This window comes from Echiichthys vipera (genome assembly GCF_963691815.1).
Source record: "Echiichthys vipera genome assembly, chromosome: 20".
Lineage (NCBI taxonomy): Eukaryota > Metazoa > Chordata > Actinopteri > Perciformes > Trachinidae > Echiichthys > Echiichthys vipera.
In genome coordinates this window covers 15570618-15580617 of record NC_139845.1, presented here as the reverse complement: position 1 = coordinate 15580617, position 10000 = coordinate 15570618, and the positions used below count along the sequence as shown (strand labels likewise).

The 10000-nt window shown below is 40.3% G+C and overlaps 1 protein-coding gene across 3 annotated transcripts in view; it reads left to right on the top strand.

The window, feature by feature from the left end:
• The window catches only part of LOC310962692 (copine-8), a 95299-nt gene extending 90948 nt beyond the window's left edge, over positions 1-4351 (top strand). For all 3 annotated transcript variants that reach the window (XM_083935213.1, XM_083935214.1, XM_083935215.1), the window contains one exon: positions 1-4351. This exon is cut by the window's left edge and continues 3813 nt beyond it. The gene's annotated coding sequence lies outside the window, so the exon portion shown is untranslated.
• The last annotated feature ends 5649 nt before the right edge of the window (positions 4352-10000 follow it).

Here is a 10000-nt window from a genome sequence, read left to right as displayed (position 1 = left end):
AAGCCTTTTTGCTACTGGGGGCACAAGTGAGGACTACAGGACAATGTCTAAGGAAAACTATGGTTTAGTACAACTTTTATGTATGTTGCTGCGGATATTACACTGTACTCATCAAAGTAATTGCTCAATTACTGAATAATAATGTTATTTATCAGTAGTACAAGCAGACTAACTCACTCAGTAATGTCAGTTACACAGCAATATCTGCCTAAAGCTGGCTAGCATTAGCTTATCTTAGCCACTGTAAGCTACCGGTCATACCAGACCAAGTCACGCTGTAATAGCAGAACCCTTACTGTAATGAGAGTGCATTGTATCACTTTGAAACTTCTAAGCAATGTGTCATAGGGAGAGAGGTAAAGCTTAATGTACTCAACCTTTTAGCAACTTCCACGTTGCACCAACCCACTTTTATCATCATTTTTTTTCATGATAATTGGCTGGCCAGATTCAAACGCAGGATGCATGCTGTGTGCACTACACTGTACATCAGCCTACAGGATTCCACTGTCATGCCATTTGAATGGCTAACGGCCTCCTGTTTCAAGTTGTACGTTCTTCAGGAAATCCTTTCAGTGTAGGAAAATGCATCTATTATGTCATGCTCATTCCACCAAATTTAATGACAAGGTGTGCTTGGACGTCCAGCTCACGACACCATATGGAAGAAACAGGCCATATGGACATGAATCTTGTGAGCAGCGTCATACCTAAATGTAATCATTGCAGAACATTTAATGTTGAAATTCAAATTCATAGCATTTCAATATTTACTATATAAACAATTTATCTTTTATGGGGGCTTTATTTCTAAATCAGTCTATTATTCAAGTTGGTTGAAACTAATTGGTAATTTTGTATCAAAAAGTTCAAATCAAGTAAAAAAAAAAAGAAAAAATAGCTGGAAATGGATTTGTGAAGTTCTGACCTCAAAAATTCAAGATGAAAATTTGGACATTTGGTCGTCCAAGCTTAATGGATCAACCAGGTTACATCCTGTCAGTCACATGAACCAAAGAAAAGTTCATTTGTTTTGTGAATTTGGAAGGAAAAAAAAGGTTTTAATTGCAAAATTTGAAGTTCCTTCCCCTCAAACTAGTATGCCTGATAGATGGTTTTCAAATGAAAGTATTTCAGTGATATGAGTTGAAGGGTATTTCATTTTAAGCACTTCTTCAGTTTCAAAATGTTTGCCGATTTGTTTCTTTTTATTACAGTTTTTTACGATCGACTAAACACAATTTTGATTGTTTTGTTTTGTTTAGCAAAACCCAACACACGAATAGCACAACCACATACCCAATTAGCCAAACACCTTAACTCCTTTGCAAAATGAACCACTCTTGTAAAAACTATACACTAACTTATCAAAACCATATTTTTTTACCATATGAAACACACACGTTGCATATGACTTAACTCTGTTTGCACCAGTTACACTCTGCTGTTGAAAACCTTAGACACTTTCGGCTAATTCTGCTTCTAAGTGCATAGAGTAGTATGGGTGAAGCACACAGTGAATTTGCAAAACATCGCTCGGATTTGCACAACTGTAAACACAATGTCGGCTCACACTTTTTGCAAAACAATACACACAGTGAACACTTGTATGCATTACTGTAGACACCACACAGGACACAAGACTAATGCTGTTGACAATGTTATTTATTTTTTTCCATATACTCAAGCCAACATGATGAAAAAAAAAACATTTCCCAGTTTTCATGAACATAACATTTTATCCTGTACAAAAAAAGAACCCCCCCAAAAAAGAAAACACAGCACATAAATTGCTACTGTTGCTACTGCTACTACTATCTGACCAGAGAATTTCATCCACATCACAGGCGATATCCTCATTTGCAAGACAGCGGGGAAAGAATCGCCGTGCATGCCGTATCCACCCCTGTATGGCTGTGGCCTCAATCTGGTCACAGGCCTCCTCCATGGCCTGAATGAGGGCTACCCGAGCCAGGGGGTGCAGATCGTAAACCTTCCACCGCCATGCCGAGAAAAATTCTTCAATTGGGTTAAGAAATGGAGAATATGGTGGCAGGAAAAGGACTGTGAAATGTGGGTGCTGCGTAAACCAGTTCTGAACCAGAGCAGAGCGGTGGAATGAAACATTGTCCCAGGTGACAATGTATTGGATCTGCATGTTATTTATGATTGTGAGGTTGTATACTCTGTCCAAAAATGTAAGGATGTGAGGTGTTTTATACGGACCCATGTTGGCATGGCGGTGGAGGACCCCATTCTGGGTGATTGCCACGCAAAGGGTGATGTTACCCCCACGTTGCCCCGGGACACTAATAATTGCCCTCTGGCCAATTACATTTCTTCCCCTCCTTCTGACCTTTGAGAGGTTGAACCCTGCCTAGAGATGAACTCATGCTGAATGGCCTCAGCATCCATTTGTAAAACTCTCTAAAATACAGTGAAAGACAAGATTGTGTAGTTCAGCATAGATTTAGTGTACAGTACATTTACATGTAAAAAAAGGTTATGTGTGCAGTATGCAACATCAGAGTGCTAAAGTGAACAATACATACCTCCACATACTCATGCCGCAGCTGTTTGACCCTCTCTGAGTTCCTCTCAAAAGGCACTCGGTACAACTGTTTCATTTGTACCTGATGTGCCTTCAGGATACGAGCTATGGTGGACAGAGAGACCTGATTCACATTATGAAAGATGATTTGGTCTTCAATAATTTTGGCCTGGATTTCACGAAGCCTGATGGCATTATTTGCCAAAACCATATTCACAATCTCCCTCTCCTGCAGGGGTGTGAAAATGGGAGCCCTTCCTCCTCGTTGTACTCGACCCTCAATCCTATGTAGAACAAAATACATGTAACCTACTGTAAAATGTCATAGGAAGGGGTATCAAAAGTGCTGATATGGGGTGCATACAGTAAGAAGCTGTAAACAGGTAATTTTTTTACCTGTTTTCCAGTCTGAATGCCCTTATGACAGATGCCACGGTGAATCTGCTGAGATTTGGCTGGACTCTCAGTCCAGCCTCCCTCAGCGTCAATCCATAGTTCACAACATGGTCCACAAGAGTTGCGCGAATTTCATTGCTTAAAGTTGGACCTCTTCTCCTTTGAGCTTCACCTACTCCTGCTTGAGGTCTTCCTCTTCCTCTTCCTCTTCCTCGGCCACAGCCTCTGGCACGGCCTCTGCCTCCTTCTTCTCCTCCTTCTCCGATTCCCCCTCTCATCCTCACTCTTCCTCTTCCTCTTCCTTCCATTTTGGTTAAGCTTGGTGAACTCACCTGCTGCATTTTTATAGTGCTTAAACCTGATTGGTGTGTCTACAATTAAGCAATCTTGTGTTTGCACACCTGATGGCAGTGTTCAATCAACTGGCTCATAGGTGTGGTAATTTGACAGTCAGTGCTTTAGAATTGCAAGGAAGTGACATCTTGATATACTTCTGTGTCTAATGCATAGACGTGTGTGTTAGTGTTTCAAATCACAGTGTGTATTGTTTTGCACAAAGTGTGAACGGACTCATTGTGCTTACAGTGGTGCAAATCTGGGGCCAAGTTTTGCTCCTTGAGTGTAAGGTTTTGATAATTGGGCAACACTTTAGATTTTAGTGTTTATTCAATCGAAAAAAACTGTATTACTTTGGGCTTTCTATACTTCCATACTCACACAAACACACAATATCGCTACAGTCATGGTGCCACTTACTTTGGGTTGTGCTGCTTTGAGTGGATGGATATTATTATTTTAATTTTCCATCATAGTGCAACAGCTCATTTACTTTGCCAAGTGTGTGATGAGTGTGTCTGTGTGCATGCCTTTGAGATAAGTATACTTTAAGTGTGTGTGTGTGTGTGTGTGTGTGTGTGTGTGTGTGTGTGTGTGTGTGTGTGTGTGTGTGTGTGTGTGTGTGTGTGTGAGTGTGAGTGTGTGAGTGAGAGAGTGTGCACGCGCCTGTGCAGCACCGTTCTAAAAGTGTTTTAATAGATCTGTCAGGTGTAAACACATAAGATGTTTGTTTACTAAAGCTATCCAAATAATATGCTGTATGCTCGTAATCTCTTCTTAACAACGTGCACTATGTTTGCATGTACAGTTTTACAAAAGTGTGTTTTGAAATATAAAAATCTATATGAAAATTAACTGTACAAAATGGCCTTAACTCTTTCACTGATTTTCTTGGAATTGTGTGATGCCTTCTTCAGAAAAATGAATTGTTACAATGAATTAATCGTTCTCTATTTTGTGTCGGTGTTTCTATTGCTTTCTGGTGGATTTTCTTTGCACAGGTTTAACTATGGAAGAAGAAAAAAATTCTTGTACTTTTTTGAAACCGTGATTAATCAGAGAAAGCATGGCTGAAGTACTGATTGTCTGATAATACATATGATAGATGACTATTTCTGTATCGAACTATGGATTTTTAAATAAATCTTCATATCAAATAAAAAAGTCGCTGGAGCTCAGTGTTTTGAATTCCCTTTTTACATTTTTCCCCCTTTCCTTAGTATTGGTCTTTTCTCTATTCTGTCTTTTATGGTTTGCTCCCTCCAGTCTTCCAACTCCAAAAACACACATACACACACACACAGGACTGTTAAACCTTGAGCAAGGCACTAAACGCTGCTGCAAAAAATGATAACCGTAACATTTATTCATGTCATCCTTCTGTGTCTCTGAATGAGTTACACCAGCCCTGCTCAAGTTTTCTATCATATAAAATTGAAACATATCAACTTATAAGAATAAGTGGCACAAAAGAAGAGAGGCAATTAGTTAGACTGTCAAGTCACACAAAAAATACCAAAAAGTGTCTGTTCATCTGCCGGGGGTTGATGGGATTCTTCATGAACAATGAACAGCTCAGCGAGTCCTTTGACAGGCGCTGAGATCCCTAATTTTCAAAAGTCACGACCCCGAGACAACAGAGTTTGGCTGCAGCAGTGAATGTCTCACTTTTACTGTGAGGGATGTTGACTTAAAACTTAAAAGGGAAAACTTGACATTCTGGGAAATACACTTATTCACTTGGCTCTTGCTTAAGTTAGAAAATACACCTACCAGCTCCTCTAAAGCTCACTGATTAACCCTTTGTTCTTTGTTTGTATAAAGCAAATACTAACAGAGCTGTGAGACCTTTGCAAAGCCAGGCTGACTGTTGCCCCTGCATCAAGTCTTTATGCTAGCGTGATACAAAACATTAGACCAAAGATGACATAAGTGTGTTTACAAAAATGTTGAGCAATTTCTTGCAGTGCATACAAAGTCATTTTACACTGAATAAAAATATAAACAGAACGCTTTTGTTTTTTTCATATATTCCATGAGCTGATATCAGAGATCTAAGATCCGGGGGCAGCAGCTCCAGCAGGGGACCCCAAACTTCCCTTTCCCGGGCCACATTAACCAGCTTTAACTGGGGGATCCAGAGGCGTTCCCAGGCCAGTGTGGAGACATAATCTCTCCACCTAGTCCTGGGTCTTCCCCGAGGCCTCCTCCCAGCTGGACGTGCCTGGAACACCTCCCTAGGGAGGCACCCAGGGGGCATCCTTATTAGATGCTCGAACCACCTCAACTGGCTCCTTTCAACCCAAAGGAGCAGCGGCTCTACTCCGAGTTCCTCACAGATGGCTGAACTTCTCACCCTATCTCTAAGGGAGACTCAAGCCCCCCTCCTGAGAAAACCCATTTCGGCCGCTTGTACCCGAACTCTATGTACATACATGTGCAATCATCATGCTGTCTAATCAGCATGTTGGTATGCCACATCTGTCAGGTGAATGGATTATCTCAGCAAAGGAGAAGCACTCACTTACCCAGGTTTGAATACATTTGTGAACAGAATTTGAGGGAAAGAGTTCTTTCATGTACATAAAAGTCTGCGATCTTTGATTTCAGCTGATGACAAATTGGTGCAAAAACAAAAGTGTTGGGTTTATATCTTTCTTCAGTGTACATCAGCAATGGGTATTTAAAACATTCTACAAAAGAAGGCTTTAAGTGATTTAGGTCATTTCATTCCCTGTAAGCTGGATCATCTCATTACCAATTCCGAATGGATGTCTTGATTTGCATTTTTCACAAATCACACCCACGGTACATATGTCCACATTATGTTGATAATAAAGATGGCTCATGGTGACAGATGTAATCAAGTATGCGCGCACCAGCCCCAATCAATCACCATCAACACTCTTCTGTACATGAGAAAGATGTCAGGTGTCGGACCGTTTTTCCCCCTTCTAAATACATCCATAAATTTAGAGAGCGGATCAAATTGGCTGATGGATTTTCCAAATTACAGATCCACATTTGCATATATTTGCCAAACAAATTTTCCACACTAGAGATGGAGCCTGAGATTGTGGATTGGCAGCCTGAAGTGAAGTGAAAATAGAGCTTAAATGAAGTTTGTACATGTAAATAAAAGGGAGGGAAGGATCCATGTCAGATAAATTCTGTGAGATCTATGTGTGTGTGTGTGTGTGTGTGTGTGTGTGTGTGTGTGTGTGTGTGTGTGTGTGTGTGTGTGTGTGTGTGTATGTGTGTGTGTGTGTGTGTGTGTGTGTGTGTGTGTTTGTGTGTGTGAGTGTGTGTGTGTGTGTGTGTGTGTGTGTGTGTGTGTGTGTGTGTGTGTGTGTGTGTGTGTGTGTGTGTGTTTGTGTGTGTGTGTGTGTGTGTGTGTGTGTGTGTGTGTGTGAGAAAGCGAGAGAGAGATTGGTAACATACTGTACATATTCTGTCAAAGGGAATAAAGATTTATTTCAGTCTCGATGTAGATGACAGCCTGAGATGACTTGTCCTCAACTTGTTTGACAAAGCATATGGGTATTTTTTTCTGAGCCACATAGAAGTTTTAATTTAAATGTAATATTCAAACCTTAATATGTATTTGTATTAATCATAAAAACTAAAGGCAGGCTTTTTTTGCAGCAGTGTGGAGGGTGGAGAGAGCGCATCAAGGAAATTCAACTCACCTGCTCTGATTGCACACTGCTGTACTTAAGTTAGTGGCGGTCCCTCAGCCTTTGGTTTCTTTTTCTGTGGTGTATTAACAGCATAGTGCATCCTCCACATACACACCTTCTTCTTTTTATTTTGTGTGTCGTTCCTTTTCTCTTTTTTTTGTTTTGGTATAGGTGCACCTTTTAGTTCCAGCTCTTAGATAAAATTGCTGCACTTTTACATGTTGTGTAACAAATCCACATATAGTTCCTGACAACTAGTCAAATGATGCTTCCAGATGTGTAAAGCAGGAAAGAGTGAGCTGTTTAATGGCCACTGTAGACAGCGGATCCAAGTCTTGAATCTGGCCTTTAGGGACAATACTTCCTGAAGGAAAACACGCCTTGACATTCTCGAAAGAGCCATCCAACACTAACCATTGGGAGGTTGAATAATTCACTTGAAAGCACTTACTGTTTAAATGTCTTTCATTTGTTATATTAACGTCCCCCTCCACCCGGGCGGATCTGGTGCATCCGGGCTCTGTGCACCTCCCTGTAATCTGAGATTCAAATGTATCCCTAAAAACTCAACATTATGCTGTAGCACATGGCTATTGTTATTGTTGTCTATGTCCAGTAAATTGGCAATTGTTATAAACTGTAGCAGGTAGGGATGGAGAGGGTGGGTAAGTGGGTTGATGACAGCCTCTATGTATGCTGTGTCTGTGACTGTATTGTCTTGCCTTGAATGTTCTGTTGGACCCCCTCAATAATGAGATGACGGCCCATCTCAAGGGGTTATCCATAAATAAACTTGAAACTTGAAGCTTTAGACCCCATTTACACATACACGGTTATTTTTAAAAAACGATACTTTTCCCTGCGTTTTTGCCCTTTATTTACAACCAAACGGAGAACTCCAGCCAGAGGGGAGATTTTGAAAAAGTCTTGCATGTTTGCATGTAAACAGAGAGAAAGAAAATAAAGTTTTGAACAACCGAAGTCACAGTAAACGGAGACGGCGAAATATCTGTTTATGAAAATAGCTGGCCACGTGTAAACGCAGCCTGAGATTCAAACGTATCCTTGACAAGCTTTAGTTGCTACGTCACAAATTGGAACGCCAACGACTGTCAAATATCTATAAACAGATTCTGTATATCAGTGTTGTAGTGGGATGAACAGATATCTGCATATGAGTGCTGATAATTAATGGTTTTGGCGCAAACCATGGCAGAAAATACTGTGTTCATGCACTGTAAGTAAGTTTTCAGGGCTTTTACGTTAAGATTTGTTCATCCTGAGGCAGGAAGTATATTGTTTTTTTAAGTCGTTCAGAAAAGCACCTGTATCTTTCTGTCCTCTAACCTGAAGCCAGATTTACTGTGTTTTTAAAGACACACTTGATGGTAAATGAAGAGAAGATAAACTGTGTAAACTTTGTTGTTAACTGCTTTTTGTTTTTGCTAGTTTTGTCGTTTCTTCTATCTTAGAGCTTTTTGGCATCAGTGATTCTTCGCTGTAACTTCCCTACAACGTGACCACCCATTTACTAAACACTAAAACTAGTAAACACTAAAAAGCCAATTCACAGACACATCACTAACAAACTGAAATTTAAGGTATCATATATATATATATATATATATATATATATTTATATATATATATATACATAGTCAAGAAGTTGCACATGTTTGAAAATGGCCCCAGGTCGATAATAAATAGCATTGTAAGCTATTGTTTTCTGTTACTAAATGTATAAGTTGTAAGATTTCAAATTCAGGGGAGAGTCAGATGAAGATTTTTATCATACTGTATGCACTGGGTGTTTGTAACGCAAAGGTGATTTGTGTTTTATTTTTTCTGCACAAACAGGTGAGCCTCGCGCATGCTGGTTGCTTTAAATAGCTTTATTTTCCCAGCGACCCTTGAGGCCAGGGGAGAAGATGGATGGATTGATTGAGGAGCGAAAAAAGGCAGAGTGAAGGAAAGGTGCTAATATCACTGTCGAGTGAGAGAGAGAGAGAGAGAGAGAGAGAGAGAGAGAGAGAGAGAGAGAGAGAGAGAGAGAGAGAGAGAGAGAGGGGGGGGGGGGGGGGGGAGGGTTTAAAAAAAGACCTACTACATGTACAATAACATTGCTTATTAACAGCAATAGAGTAAAACATCAAGGCCACCAACACAAGTCGCACCTGGAGGATATGACGCTCACAATGCAAGAAAATAACTCAACCTGACATCAGCATACAGAATTCTGGGGTAATAACATCCATGCTGTAGGAAAACAAGACATACTTTGCTCTTTGATTGTTTAAATGCTTATTCACCTAATGACTACGTGGTAATTAGTTGATGCAACAGGTCGTGTGGGGTTTTTGTCCTTTCAGAAGACTTGATGTCTTAATGCTTGAGTAAGTCTAATGAACACTGTGGTCGGTGTCTGTCAGCAAGGGTTGTAATTATGTTCGCTTGTCACTTCCTGACACGCTTTTGTAGCTTAGCAACCTGCCACGGAGACAGAGCTAAAGTAAGCCTCTCATTTGAATATTCCTCGGAAATTAAAAAAGAAGAGGCACTCAGGTGGTGGGGCAATAATAAGTGCAGAGTTGCGTTTTCAAAACTGGTAGGTCTCATTAGGAGAACCCACCCCCCCCCCCCCCCCTTTAAAAAAAAAAAGAAATCTCACACACCTCCCCCGCAGCGCCATAAAACTTTCACAGACAGCACGCTGGAAACAGTGATATGAATGTGGGCAGGTTGCATAATTACTGTGTGCCGCTAATAAAACGAAAACACAGGTTTTGGCTGATCCGCCCACTCACGTTCTTATTTAAATAGAACATTTTCTTCATGTGCTGTAATTGTTTTTATAGGTGCTAAGAGATGGCACGTAGCTGGTGTGTTCAGGTTCATGTAGTCGGAGTACATTGTGTTACTTTTGAAGGAGACTTTTTTTCACAGCATATGTAACGTCTATGTTAGATTTCTATCTGGCAACTTTATTTTATTTTCCTCTTACTAGTTTTAATTCAGTTTTATTCTACCTTCTTAAGAC